A 15,746-nucleotide genomic window follows, 5' to 3' on the forward strand; every position below is an offset into this window, starting at 1 on the left:
AAAAGGTAAATCAAGCTAAAGAGAACAGGATTATTTGGATGTGACCAGACTTACAGAAGACCTTGGTCCTTATTGACAACTTTGGGTGCAACTGGTGAATGAGATCTAGAATTTAAAGGAACAGAAGACTCAGGATCATTGCAATATCCTGTGCAGACATTAGTCTCTGTAGCAATGTTGGAATAATGGGCCTTTTCCCTACTTAGCATAAGGCTATCTTTGATACTCACAGGGGGCCACCTTTCCTACTCACCAGGGCTTCCCCTGAAAATAATGTGGTCGACCTTGAGGCTGAGATTCTCTGTTCCTTTTTAATTAACATGAGACATGCTTTCACCCAGCTCTACAGATAAGAATTTATTGAATCTTGTCAGTTTTTCCTTCCATTTTTAATTTTGTCCTCCCATTTTTATTCATCCTTCTTTCTCCTTCCTTCCTTCCTTTCTTCGTTCCTTCCTTCTTTCATTCCTTCCTTCTTCGCTATGGTATTTGTTCCTTCCATCCCTCCCTATGTTCCCCATTACATCCTTCTTCTGTTAAATATCACTTTTTATTTTTCTCTGTCTCTTTTTCCTCTTCTCCCACAATCCATTGCACTCTTTTTCTCATGCCACTGATATATACTTGGTCAAAATATCACAAGTTTTAAAGAGTTTACTTACGTTCCTGTACATTTTCCCTGAAGAACACTTTTTTCTTAAATTGTTTTATGGGACTCCAGGTTCACCATTTTATGATATTGGTATGCAAGGTAATCCATACCCCATAGTAAAATATAATTTCTTGAACAAAATATTAACATACAAAGCCTAATGAGATTGAAAAACACAGTTGAAGGAGCTAGTCCCCAGAAAAAATATTGATGAAAATTTCGTAGCACAAGCTTGGACTTTAAAAGTTGAATCAAGCCAAAGAGAACAGCATGATGGGATGTGACCTATAATTACAGAACCCATTGATTCTTATTGACACTTGCTGCTCAACTGTAGACTGTGATCTAGAATGTTGGGGAAGAGAGCAGGCAGGATCCTTCCATTACAGAGTCCAGCCATTACACTCTATCCCATTTTAAGAATTAATGGACCTAGCCCCCATTTTAACCAAGGGTCAGTTTTCCTACTCACCAGGGGGTCCATTGAGAGAGTAATGGCTGTCAGTTATTGGAGGCTTCTCCTCATTTTTCGATTAAGGTGAGAATTGCTTCACCGCACTCTCCTACTGACAATTCAATGTTTCTGGTCAGTTTTTCCCTCGCTTTTTATTTTTCCCTCCTTTTTATCCTTCCTTTCTTTCCTTCCTTACTTCCTTTCTATATTTTCTCCCTCCCTCTTTCCCCACTTATATCCCACTTCTGCTAAATGTCCTTTGGTATCTCTCTTTCTCTTTTTCTATCTCTCGCTATACTTTTGTATCTCTTCTCATAGAAGTAAGGTACACTTGGTCAAAATATTAGCAAGTTGTATACACCTACAGTTCCTGTCCTTTCCCCGCAGTGACCTCTTTAACCACAAAATATTTTTATTGAAGCATTTTATTCTCAAAACATATGCAAGGACAATTATAATTTTTTCTGCACCAAAGTAATTATATACAAGGCCCCAAACTTATTCTGGCACCAGCTGTAGGACCACGCAACTGATAATAAACATTGATGAAAACATCCCAGCACCAGGTTAGATTTTAAAAGGTAAATCACACCCAAGAGAGAAAAGGATGATTGAGATGTGAGCCATACTTACAGAGGATATTGTTCCTTCCTTTCAGTTAGTGCTCAACTAATGAATGAGATCTACAAGTTTAAGGAAGAGATTAGTCAGGACCATTGCACTGTACTGTGCACATGTTTTGGAATAATGGGCCCTTCCCCCATTTAAATCCAATTCCACCTTTTATGCCCAGCAGGGGGCCACCATTCCTACTCTCCAGGGGGTCCCCTGAGATATACAAGATTGGTGACTTGGTGCTACTTTCTTTTCACTTATGTTTATTGTGAGAGTAGCTTTTACTGGTTATGAAGAAAAGATTTCCATGAATATTCTCAGGTTTTCCTTCCATTTTTAAATTTATCTTTCCATTTGTATGCTTCCTTCCCTCCTTCCTTCCGTTCTTCCTTCCTTCCTCTTTTCTATTCTTCACTTCTTTCTTGCTTGTTCCTTCTATCCCTCCCTATGGCCCTCATTACATCCTTTTTTCTGATATGTGTCCCTTTTTATAATTCTGTCTCTTTTTCCTTCTCTCTCATTGTCCATTTCACTGTTTTTCTCATACAAGTAGCATTTATTTGATGAGAATATTAGAAGTTTTAATGAGTTAATCTTCGTGCAACTTTTATCCCAGTTGACCCCTCTTTTCTTAAAAATTGTTAGGGGACTCCAGGTTTACCATTATACGAAATCAGTATGCTAACAGTTTAATGCCTGATAATAAAATATATTTTCCTAAAAGACATCATTTACTTACAAAGCCGCATATGCATGCCGAGCAAAAGTTAAGGAGTTTGCCACCACTGGTAAATATATTGATGAAAATGTCCTTGTACAAGGGTGGATTTTAAAAGGATAAAGCCAAGGAGAAGAGGATGACTGGGATGTGACCCATACTTACAAACAATCTTGGTCCTTATTGACATGATGCTCAACTGGTGAATGAGATGTAGAATTTTAAAGAACAGAGGAGTCAGGACCATGGCATTATACTGTGCAGACACCAGTTCCTATAGCTTTTTGGTAATAGTGGGACTTTTCCCCATTTTACACCAGGGCCATCTGTGATACTCAGCAGGGGGCCACCTTTCCTACTCACCAGGGATTCCCCTGAGGATTTTGGGGTTGGCCATGACTAGAAAGTTGTTTCTTTCCTTTTTAATTAACATGAGAGACACTTACACGTGAATATACAGATAGTAATTCAAAGAATATTGTCATTTTTTCCTTGTATTTTTTAATTTGACCTTCTCTTTTAATCCTTCCTTACTCCCTTCATTTCTTCCTTCTTTGCTTTCTTCTTCCTTCCTTTGTTCCTTTTTAGATTGTTCCTTCCATCACTCTTTATGAGCCAGTTTAGGTCCCTTTTCTATTACATGTCCTTTTTAATTTTTCTCTGTCTCTTTCTCTCTCTCTCTCTCTCTCACTGTCCATTTCATTCTTTTTCTCATAGAACTTACATAAACTTGTTCAAAATATTACAAGTTTTGAATTGTTCCACTTCCTGTCCTTTTGTCCTCATGACCCCTTTTCTTTTAAAAAATTGTTAGGGGACTCCTGGTTTTTATTTATAGAAAAATGATAATGAAAGGAATCAATGCCTGATAGTCAAACATAACTGCCCGAAACACATTTACTTACAAAGCCCCATGGGAATGATGAATACAATTTAAGGAGCTAGTGGCCAGGAAAAGTACTGATGACAGTTTCTCAGCACAAGCTTGGAAATTAAAATATAAATCAAACCAGAGAGGACACCCCATAACTGGAGTATAACCTGTAGTTCCAGAAAGCATTGATTCTTATTGACATGTGCTGCTCAACTGTAGAATGAGATCTAGAATATTCGGGAAGATAGTAGTCAAGATACTTCCATTACACTCTCCAGCCATGACTCTCTATACTGTTTTAGGAAAAATGGATCTATCCCCCATTTTAATCAGGGTCAGTTTTCCTACTCTCTAGGGGGTCCACGGAGAGAGCAATGGCTGTCAGTTATTGGAGGCTTCTTCTGATCATTTTTGGATTAATGTGAAAATTGATTTCACCCCGCTCTGTTGATGAGAATTCAATGTGTCTGATTATTTTTTCCAACACTTTTTATCTTTCTTTTCTTTTTATCCTTCCTTCTTTCCATCCATCCTTACTTTCTTGTTTCCTTCATTCCTTCCCTCCTTTCTTGTTTTTCTTTGCATCCTTATCTTTGTCCCTATTACATCCTTCTTCTGCTATGTGTCCCTTTGTATTTTTCTGTCTCTTTGTGTCTCTGTTAGTATCCATTGCACTACCTTTCTCATACAATTGATATATACACCTGGTCAAAATATTACAAATTTTAAAGATTTTAACTTCCTGTTTTTCCCCTGGTGACCACTTTTTTCTTAAAAAGCTTTAGGGGACTCTAGGTTTATCATTATATGAAATCAGTATGCAAAGTAATCAATGCCCCATAATAAAATATACTTTCCACAAACACAGTACTTACTTGCAAAGCCCCATCTCAATGATGAATAGAATTTAAGGAGTCCGTCCCCAGTAAAAGTATTGATGAACATGTCCCATTACAACCTTGGACTTTAAAAACTAAATTAAGCCAAAGAGAACAGCATGATGGGGTGTGGCCCATACTTACAGAAGGCATTGATTCTTACTGACACTTGCTGCTCAACTGTAGAATGAGATCTGGAATGTTGGGGAAGAGAGTAGTCAAGATACTTCCATTATACTGTCCAGCCATTACACTCTCTCCCATTTTAACAATAAATGGACCTAGTCCCCATTTCAACCCAGGGTCACTTTTCCTATTCACCATGGGGTCCATGGAGATATCAGTGGCTTTCAGTGATTGGCGCTTCTCCTGATCATTTTTGAATTAATGAGAAAATGGATTTTACTCAGCTCTTCTGATGAGAATTCAAGTGGTCTGGTGAGTTTTTCCTTCACTTTTTGTTTTTCCCTCCCTTTTAATCATTCATTGCTTCCTTGCTTCCTTCTTTTCTTTCTTTCATCCCTCAGTCTTTCCCCACTTATATCCTACTTCTGCTAAATGTCCCTCACTTTCTTTCCTTTTGTCTTTTTCATTCTTTTGTTATTTATTTGGATTTCTCCCCTTAGAAATGAAGTTATACTGGGTCAAAATATTAGTAAATTATATACAATAATAGTTCCTCTACTATTTCACTCAGTCACCTCTTTCACTAAAAATGTTTATTATTAAAGCTTTCTCTTTTCAAAACATAGGCAAGCACGATTTTATATTTTCCTTGGCTACAATATTTACTTACCAAGGCCCCAAGCCATTCTGGCTAAAACTGAAGGCAAAAGCCACTGTTAAAAAACACTGCGAAAAATTCCCAGGACAGGTTTGGATTTTAAAAGGCAAATCAAGCCAAAGAGATCAGTATGACTGGGATGTGACCCATACTTTAAGAGGATATTGGTCCTTATTGACACTTGGTTCTCAACGGATGAATGAGATCTAGAAGTTTAATGAAGACTGGAATCAGGACCATTGCATTAGACTGTGCAGACATTAATCTCTGTAGAATATTTGGAATAATGGGACCTTCCCCATTTCACCTGGTACCACCTTTCATACTCAGCAGGGGGTCCACTGAGAAATCCTAGGTGTTGACAATGACTTGGCGGTTCTTTCTCTTCCTTTTAAATTAAGTTGAACACTGTTTTTTCCCCAGTTATCAGGAAAGAATTCAATTAATCTTGTTGGTTTTTCCTTCCATTTTATAAGGTGACTTTCCATGTTCATCTTTCCATCCCTCCTTCCTTCCTTAATTCTTTCCTTCCTTTCTTCTTTCCTTTGTTCCTTCCTTTTTATCTTCCCTTCTTCCATCTTTCATCCTACTTCTGCTAAATGTCCATTTTCTGTCTCCCTTTTTTCATTCTCTTTCTACACATTTGAATTTCCTCATCAAAATGAGGTAAACTTTGTAAAAATATTAAGATATGAACACCAACAATTCTTATACATGTTCACATAGTGACCTTTTTGCAATAAAATTATCTTGAAGTTTTTAAGATTCAAAATATATGGAAGAAGAATTATATATTTTCCTGAATCACAACCTTTAGTTACAAGGCCAAAAACTCATTGTAGCCACAATTGAAGGAGCTAGCCAATGGTAAAAACACTGATGAAAACTTCCCAGAACAAGGTTGGATTTAAAAAGTAAATCAAGCTAAAGACAACAGGATAACTTGGATGTGACCATACTTACAGAAGATCTTGTTCCTTATTGCCAACTTGGGGTGCAACTGGTAAATGAGATCTAGAATTTAAAGGAACAGATGAGTCAGGATCATTGCAATATCCTTGGCAGACATTAGTCTCTGTAGCATTTTGGAATAACGGGCCTTTTCCCTACTTAGCTTAGGGGGCTATCTTTGATACTCAGCAAGGGGCCACCTTTGCTACTCATCACGGCTTCCCCTGATAGTTATGAGGTAGACCATGACCTGCAAGTTTTTTCTCTTCGTTTTTTAATTAACATGACACATGCTTTCACACAACTCTAGAGATAGTAATTCAAAGAATCATGTCATTTTTTCCTTCTATTTTTAAATTTGGCCTTACCTTTTAATCCTTCCTTCCTCCCCTTCTTCCTTCTTAACTTCCTTCCTTCCTTCCTTTCCTCCTTTTTGTTTTGTTCCTTACATCTGTCTTTATGATCCACTTTATATCCTTTTTCTATTACATGTCCTTTTATATTTTACTCTGTCTCTTATTTTCTCTCTTGCAGTCCATTTCATTCGTTTTCTCATAGAACTTACATATACTTGTTCAAAATATTGCACGTTTTAAATTGTTCTAATTATTTAAGCTGTTTTCCCCCAGTGACCCCCTCTTTCTTAAAAAAATTTAGGGGATTCCAGGTTTGCCATTATATGAAATCGGTATGAAAAGTCATCAATGCCTTATAATAAAATAAAATTTCCCAAAATACAGTATTTACTTATGAAGCCCCATATCAATGATGAACAGAATTTAAGGAGCCAGTCCCCAGTAAAAGTATTGATGAAAATTTCCCAGCAAAACCTTGGATTTTAAAAGTTAAATCAAGTCAGAGAGAATATCATGTCTGCAGTGTGACCCATACTTACAAAAGGCATTGATTCTTATTGACACTTGCTGCTCAACTGTAGACTGAGATCTAGAATGTTGGGGAAGAAAACAGGCAGGAAACTTCCATTACACCGTCCAGCCATTACTCTCTCCCATTTTAGGAATTAATGGACCTATACCCTATTTTAACCAAGGGCCAGTTTTCCTACTCTCCAGGGGGTCCACTGAGAGATCAGTGACTGTCAGTGTCTTGGAGGCTTCTTCTGATCATTGTTGGATTAATGAGAGAATTGATTTCACTCACCTCGGCTGATGAGAATTCAAGGGGTCTGGTGAGTTTTTCCTTCACTTATTATTGTTTTTCCCTCCCCTTTTTAACTTTTGTTCCTTCTTTTCTATCTTTCTTCCCTCCCTCTTTCTGCACTTAAAATATCCTATTTCTGCTAAATATCCCTTGCTTTCTCTCTTTCTCTCTTTTTTTTCTTCTCTCACTATCCTTTTGGATCTCTTCTCATACAAGTGAGGTACACTGGGTCAGAATATTAGTAAGTTATATACAACAACAGTTCTTCTACTTTTTCGCTCAGTGACCTCTTTAATCATGAAATCTTTTATTGAAGCTTTCTATTTTCAGAACGAAGGCAAGTACAATGCTATTTCCCTGCACTACAATATTTACTTACCAGGCCCCAAACACAATGCGGCCAAAATTGAAGGAGTAAGCCACTGGGAAAAACATTGATGAAAATTCCTAGGATAAGTTTGGATTTAAAAAGATAAATCAAGCCAAAGAGAACAGTATGACTGGGATGTGACCCATACTTAGAGAAGATATTGGTCCTTATTGATACTTGGTGCTCAACTGATGAATGAGACCTAGAAGTTTCAGAAGACTGGAATCAGGACCACTGCATTACATTGTGCAGACATTAATGTCTGTAAAATTGCTGCAATAATGGGACCTTCCCCCAGTGTAATGCAGGGCCACCTTTCATACTCAGCAGAGGGTCCAATGAGAAATCCCAGGTTGACAAAGACTTGTAAGTTATTTCTGTTCCTTTTAAATTAACGTGAGAACTGCTTTCTCCAGGCTAAGTAGAAAAGAATTTATTGAATCATGTTGATTTTCCTTCTATTTTAAAATTTGTTTTTCCATTTTTATCCTTCCTTCCTTCCTTCCTTCCTTCCTTCCTTCCTTCCTTCCTTCCTTCCTTCCTTCCTTCCTTCCTTTTACCCTTCTTTTCTCTTCCCTTCCTGCCTCTTTTATCCTACTTCTGCTAAATATCCCTTATTTTCTGTCTCTCTTTTTTATTCCCTTGGTACTCATTTGAGTTTCCTCATCGAAATGAGGTAAACTTGGTAAAAATATTAAGTTATGAACACCTAAAATTCTTATACATTTTCACAAAGTGACCTTTTTGCCATAAAATATTTGTTGAAACTTTTAAGATTCAAAATATATGCAAGGAAAATTATATATTTTCCTGAAATACAATATGTACTTACAAGGCTGAAAACTCGCTATAGCTACAATTGAAGGAGCTAGCCACTAGTAAAAACACTGATGAAAACGTCCCAGCACAAGGTTGGATTTAAAAGGTAAATCAAGCCAAAGAGAAAAGAATTACTTAGATGTGACCTAAACTTACAGAAGACCTTGGTCCTTATTCACAACTTGGAATGCAACTGGTGAATGAGATCTAGAATTTAAAGGAACAGAAGAGTCAGGATCATTGCAATATCCTGTGCAGACATTAGTCTCTGTTGCATTGTTGGAATAATGGGCCTTTTCCCTACTTAGCATAAGGCTATCTTTGATACTCATAGGGGGCCACCTTTCCTACTCACCAGGGCTTCCCCTGAGAATAATGTGGTCGATCTTGACTCTGAGGTGCTTTCTGTTCCTTTTTAATTAACGTGAGACTTGTTTTCACCCAGCTCTGCAGAAAAAAAGTTAATGAATATTGTCAGTTTTTCCTTCAATTTTTAATTTTGTCCTCCCATTTTAATTCATCCTTCTTTCTCCTTCCTTCCTTTCTTCCTTCTTTCATTCCTTCCTCCCTTCCTTCCTTCTTTCATTCCTTCCTCCCTTCCTCCACTACTTTGTTCCTTCCATTCCTCCCTATGTTCCCCATTACATCCTTCTTTTGTTAAATATCACTTTTTATTTTTCTGTGTCTCTTTTTCCTCTTCTCTCATGATCCATTGCATTCTTTTTCTCATACAATTGATATATACTTAGTCAAAATATCACAAGTTTTAAAGAGTCTACTTACGTTCCTGTACATTTTCTCTGACGAGCACCGTTTTCTTAAAATGGTTTAGGGGACTCCAGATTTACCATTTTATGACACTGGTATGCAAAGTAATCAATTCCCCATAGTAAAATATAATTTCTTTAACCAAAATATTTACATATAAAGCCTCATGAGATTAAAAAACACAGCTGAAGGAGCTAGTCCTCAGGAACAGTATTGATGAAAATTTCACAGCACAAGCTTGGACTTTAAAAGCTAAATGAAGGCGGAAAAAACAGCAAGACTAGAGTGTGGCCCATACTTACAGAAGGCATTGATTCTTATTGACACATGCTGCTCAACTGTAGGATGAGATCCAGAATGTTGGGGAAGAGAGCAGGCAGGATCCTTCCATTACACCGTCCAACCATAACTCTGCATTCCATTTTATCAATGAATGGACCTAAACCCCTATTTTAACCAAGGGTCAGTTTTCCTACTCACCAGAGGCTCCACTGAGAGAACCGTTGCTGTCAAGAGACTTGGAGGATTCGCCTGATCACATTTCAAGTAACTTGAGAATTGATTTCAGGCAGCTCCCCTGATGAGAATACAATGTGTCAGATTAGTTTTTCTGATCCTTTATATTTTTCCCTCCCTTTTTATCTTTCATTCCTTCTTTGTTTCCCTCCCTCTTTCCCCACTTATATCCTACTTCTGCTAAATGTCCCTTCGTTTCTCTTTCTCTCACTTTTTCATTCTCTCGCTATCTTTTTGGATCTCGTCATAGAAGTGAGGTACACTGTGTCAAAATATTAGTAAGTTATATACACTTACAATTCATGCACTTTATCCCTCAGTGGCCTTTTTTGTCATTTTTTTTTATTTTAGCTTGCTATTTTCAAACATAAGCAAGTGCAATTATATGTTTTCCTTAAACACAATATTTACTTACAAGGTCCCAAAGCTATTCTGGCCACAACTGATAGATCAAGCCATTGGTAAAACCATTCATGACAATTCCCAGCAGAAGTTTGGATTTTAAAAGCTGAATTAAGCCAAAGAGAAGATGATAACTGGGATCTGAGCCATACTTACAGAAGCGTTGGTCCTTATTGCCATTTGGTGCTCAACGGAAGAATGAGATCTAGAAGTTTCAGGAAGAGATTACTCAGGATCATTGCATTATTCTTTTCAGACATTAGTCTCTGTAGCATTTTTGGAATAATAGGACCTTCCCCCATTTCAACCCAGGTCCACCTTCTATACACAGCAGGGGGTCCACTAAGTAAAGCAAGGTTGACAATGACTTGGAGGTTCTTTCTGTTCCTTTTTAATTAATGTGATAAATGCTTTCTCCCAGCTTTGCGGAAAAGAATTCAATGAATCTTGTCAGTTTTTCCATCCTTTTGTAAATTTCTCTTTCCATTTTCATTTTTCTTTCCCTCTTTCCTTCCATCCTTCCTTCCTTCCTTTCTTCCCTCCATTTTTGTTTGAGACTTCCATCTGTACCTATGTCCTCCCTTACATCCTACTTCTGCTGAAAGTACCATTTTATTTTACTCTCTATCTTTTAACCCCCTCTCACAAAACAATACACTCAGATTCTTGTATAACTGATATAGACTCACTCAAAATATTATACATTTAGAAGAGTTAATGATCCTGTACTTTTGTCTTGATGACTATTTTTTTTTCTTAAAAACTTTTATGGGACTCCAGGATTATCATTATATGACACTGCTATGCAAAGTAATCAATGACCCTTAGTAAAATAATTTCCCAAAACACAATATTTACTTACAAAATCCCATGTGAATGATGAGCACTATTTAAAGAGCTAGTTCACAGTAAAAGTATTGATGAAAACTTGCACATACAAGGTTGGATTTTCAAAGGTAAATCAAGCCAAAGTGAACAGGATTACTTGGAGGTGACCCATACTTACAGGAGATATTGGTCATTATTGATAACTTGGGATGCAACTGGTGAATGAGATCTAGAATTTAAAGGAACAGTGGAGTCAAGATCATTGCATTATGCTGTGTAGACATTAGTCTCTGTAACATTTCTTGAATAATGGGCCTTTTCCCAAATTAACTTAGGACAACTTTTGATACTTTATAGGTTGCCACGTTTCCAACTCACCACGGGTTCCCCTGAGAATCATGTGGTTGATCATGACTTGGAGGTTCTTTCTGGTCCTTTTTAAATCACATGTCACATGCTTTCACCTGGGGCTGCAGATACGAATTTAAAGAATCTTGTCAGTTCTTCATTCCATTTTTAAATACATCCTTCAGTTTTTCTTCATCCTTCTTTATTCCTTGCTTCTTTATGACTTCCTTCCTTCCTTTTTCCCTCCTTCCTTCTTTCTTCCCTCCGCTCTTGTTTGATGCTTCCATTCCTACCTATGTCTTCCATTCCATCCTTCTTCTATTAAATGTCCCTTTTTATTTTTCTCTGTCTCTTTTAACCCCATCTCGTGATCCATTGCACTCTGCTTCTCAAACAATTGATATACACTTGCTCAAAATATTGCAAATTTTAAAGATTTTAACTTCTTGTTTTTTCCTGTGGTGACTCCTTTTTCTTAAAAAGTTTTAGGAGACTCCAGGATTGCCATTATATAAAATCGGCATCCAAAGTAATCAATCAATGCCCCATAATAAAATAAAATTTCCCAAAACACAATATTTACTTACAAAGTCCCATGTCAATGATGAATAGAATTTAAGGAGCCAGTGCCCACTAAAAGTATTGATGAAAATTTCCTATTACAATCTTGGATTTTAAAACTTAATTCATGCCAGAGAGAAAAGGTTGAGTGGGCTATGACCCATACTTACATAAATTATTGATTCTTATTGACACTTGCTGCTCAACTGTAGATTGAGATCTAGAATGTTGGGGAAGAGAGCAGGCAGGATCCTTCCATTACACCATCCAGCCATCATTCTCTATCCTATTTTAGGAATTAATGGATCTAGCCCCCATTTTAACCCAGGGCCATTTTTCCTACTCACCAGGGGTTCCATTGAGAGAGCAATGGCTGTCAGTTATTGGAGGTTTCTCCGGATCATTTTTGGATTAATATGAGAATTGATTCACCCCACTCTCCTGATGATAATTCAATGTTTCTGGTCAGTTTTTGCCTTGCTTTTTATTTTTTCCCCCTTTTTTATCCTTCCTTCATTCTTTCCTTCCTTTCTATCTTTTCTCCCTCAATCATTCCCCACTTATATCCTATTTCTGCTAAATGTCCGTTGTTTTCTCTTTCCTTTTCCTTCTCTCGCTATACTTTTGGATCTCTTCTCATAGAAGTGAGGTACACTGGGTCAAAATATTAGCAAGATATATATATATATGTATGTATGTATATATATATATATATATATATATATATATATATATATATATATACCTACAGTTCCTGTCCTTTTCCCCCAGTGACTTCTTTAACTATAAAATATTTTTATTGAAGGACTTTATTCTCAAAACATATGCAAGGACAAATATAAATTTTTCTGGACTCAAGTAATTATATACAAGGCCCCAAACCTATTTTGGGCCCAGCTGTAGGACCACGCAACTGAAAATATTCATTGATGAAAACATCGAAGCACCAGGTTGGATTTTAAAAGGTAAATCACACCCAAGAGAGAAGAGGATGGCTGGGATGTGAGCCGTACTTACAAAGGATATTGTTTCTTCCTTTCAGTTAGTGCTCAACTAATGAATGAGATCTACAAGTTTAAGGAAGAGATTAGTCAGGACCATTGCACTGTACTGTGCACATGTTAATGTCTGTAGCATTTTTGGAATAATGGGCCCAATTCTACCTTTTATACCCAGCAGGGGGCCATCATTCCTACTCTCCAGCGGGTCCACTGAGATATAAAAGATTGACAATGACTTGGTGGTACTTTCTTTTTCCTATATTTAATATGAGAGTTGCTTCCACTGGTTATGAAGAAAATATTTCCATGAATCTTTTCAGTTTTCCTTCCATTTTTAAATTTATCTTTCCATTTGTATGCTTCCTTCCCTCCTTCCTTCCTTCCTTCCTTCCTTCCTCTATTTCTTCCATCCTTCCCTTCTTCCTTGCTTGTTCCTTCTACCCCTCCCTATGGCCCTCATTACATCCTTTTTCTGACATGTGTACCTTTTTATGTTTCTCTTTTTCCTTCTCTCTCATTATCCATTTCACTGTTTTTCTCATACAATTGGTATTTATTTGATGAAAATATTACAAGTTTTAAAGAGTTAATCTTCCTGCAACTTTTATCCCAGGTGACCTCTCTTTTCTTCAAAATTGTTAGGGACTCCAGGTTTACCATTATGTGAAATCTGTATGCAGTTTAATGCCTTATAGTAAATATATATTTTCCTGAAACACATTATTTACTTACAAAGCTGCATACGCATGCAGAGCACAAGTTAAGCAGTCTGCCACCACCAGTAAAGGTATTGATGAAAATGTCCCAGCACGAGGTTGGATTTTAAAAGATAAATCAAGCCAAGGAGAAGAGGATGACTGGGATGTGACCCATACTTACAAACAATCTTGGTCCTTATTGACACTTGGTGCTCAACAGGTGAATGAGATCTAGAATTTTAAAGAACAGAGGAGTCAGGACCATGGCATTATACTGTGCAGACACCAGTTCCTATAGCTTTTTGGAATAGTGGGACTTTTCCCCATTTTACACCAGGGCCATCTGTGATACTCAGCAGGGGGCCACCTTTCCTACTTACCAGGGGTTCCCCTGAGAATTATTCTGTTGGCCATGACTAGCAAGTTCTTTCTGTTCCTTTTTAATTAACATGAGACACACTTACACGCTACTCTACAGATAGTAATTCAAAGAATCATGTCAGTTTTTCCTTGGATTATTTAATTTCACCTTCCCTTTTAATCCTTCCTTCCTCCCTTCATTTCTTCCTTCTTTGCTTTCTTCTTCCTTCCTTTTTAGATTGTTCCTTCCATCCCTCTTTATGAGCTAGTTTTTATCCTTTTTCTATTACCTGTCCTTTTTAATTTTTCTCTGTATTTCTTTCTCTCTCTCCCTGTCCATTTCATTCTTCTTCTCATACAAGTTCGATAAACTTGTTCAAAATATTACAAGTTTTGAATTGTTCAGCTTCCTGTCCTTATGTCCTCATGACCCCTTTTCTTTTAAAATTTTTTAGGGGACTACTCATTTACATTTATAGAAAAATGATATGCAAAGGAATCAATGCCTGATAGTCAAACATAACTGCCACAAACAAAACATTTACTTACAAATCCCCATGGGAATGATGAGCACAATTTAAGGAGCTAGTTGACAGGAAAAGTACTGATGACAATTTCTCAGCACAAGCTTGGAGATGAAAAAGTAAATCAAAACACAGAGAGGACCTTTTAACTGGGCTGTAACCTATAGTTCCAGAAAGCATTGATTCTTATTGACACTTGCTGCTCAACTGTAGACTGAGATCTAGAATGTTGGGGGAAAGAACAGGCAGGATCCTTCCATCACACAGTCCAGCCATTACTCAGTATCCCATTTTAGCAATTAATGGTCCTAGCCCCCATTTTGATCCAGGGTCTGATTTCCCACTCACCAGGGGGTCCATGGAGAGATCAGGGCCTGTCAATGATTGGAGGCTTCTTCTGATCATTTTTGAATTAATGGGAGAATGGCTTTCACTCAGTTCTGCTGATAGAGAATTCAAGGTGGTCTAGTGAGTTTTCCCTTGACTTATTGTTTTTCCCTTACTTTATCTTTTGTTCCTTCTTTACTTTGTTCTTTTCTGTCTTTCCTCCCTCCCTATTTCCCAAATTTATAATATCCTACATCTGCTAAATATCCCTTACATTCTCTCTCTTTTTCTTGTCTCACTATCTTTTTGGATCTCTTCTCATACAAGTGAGGTACACTGGGTCAAAATATTAGTAAATTGTATACAACAATAGTTCCTGTACTTTTTCCCTCAGTGACCTCTTTAACCATGAGTTTTTTTTTTATTGAAACTTTCTATTTTCAAAACAAAGGCAAGTACAATGATATATTTCCCTGCGCCACAATATTTACTTACCAGGCCCCAAACACAATGTGGCCAAAATTGAAGGAGGAAGCCACTGATAAAAACATTGATGAAAATTCCCAGCATAAGTTTGGATTTTAAAAGGTAAATCAAGCCAAAGAGAACAGTATGACTGGGATGTGACCTATACTTAGAGAGGATATTGGTCCTTATGGATGCTTGCTGATAAACTGATGAATGAGATCTAGAAGTTTCAGGAAGACTGGAATCAGGACCACTGTATTATACTGTGTAGACATTAATTTCTATAGAATTTTTAGAATAATGGGACCTCCTCCCATACTCAGCAGGGGGTCCACTGAGAAATCCCAGGTTGGCAATGACTTGGAGGTTTTTTCAGTTCCTTTTAAATTAACTTGAAAACTGCTTTCTCCCTGCTAAGCAGAAAAGAATTCATTGAATCTTGTTATTTTTCCATCCATTTTAAAATTTGACTTTACATTTTTATCCATCCTTCTTTCCTTCCTTCCTTCCTTGCTTCCTTGCTTGCTTGCTTCCTTCCTTCTTTCTGGCCTTCTTTTCTATTTCCCTTCCTGCCTCTTTTATCCTACTTCTGCTAAATGTCCCTTATTTTCTTGTCTCTCTTTTTCATTCCTTGGTACCCATTTAAGTTTCCTCATCAAAATGAGGTAA

General features: G+C 37.1%; 1 long non-coding RNA gene across 1 annotated transcript; it reads right to left on the reverse strand.

Annotated features, from left to right (window-relative positions):
- Positions 1-4,239: 4,239 nt before the first annotated feature.
- On the reverse strand, positions 4,240-6,961 carry LOC141548670 (uncharacterized). The gene is made up of 3 exons (XR_012484025.1): positions 6,822-6,961; positions 5,939-5,989; positions 4,240-4,385 (listed from the first exon to the last, which is right to left on the reverse strand). It is a non-coding gene; the product is annotated as an uncharacterized LOC141548670 (long non-coding RNA).
- Positions 6,962-15,746: the final 8,785 nt, after the last annotated feature.

The sequence above is a fragment of the Sminthopsis crassicaudata genome, chromosome X (genome assembly GCF_048593235.1).
Source record: "Sminthopsis crassicaudata isolate SCR6 chromosome X, ASM4859323v1, whole genome shotgun sequence".
NCBI classification, from domain to species: Eukaryota; Metazoa; Chordata; class Mammalia; order Dasyuromorphia; family Dasyuridae; genus Sminthopsis; species Sminthopsis crassicaudata.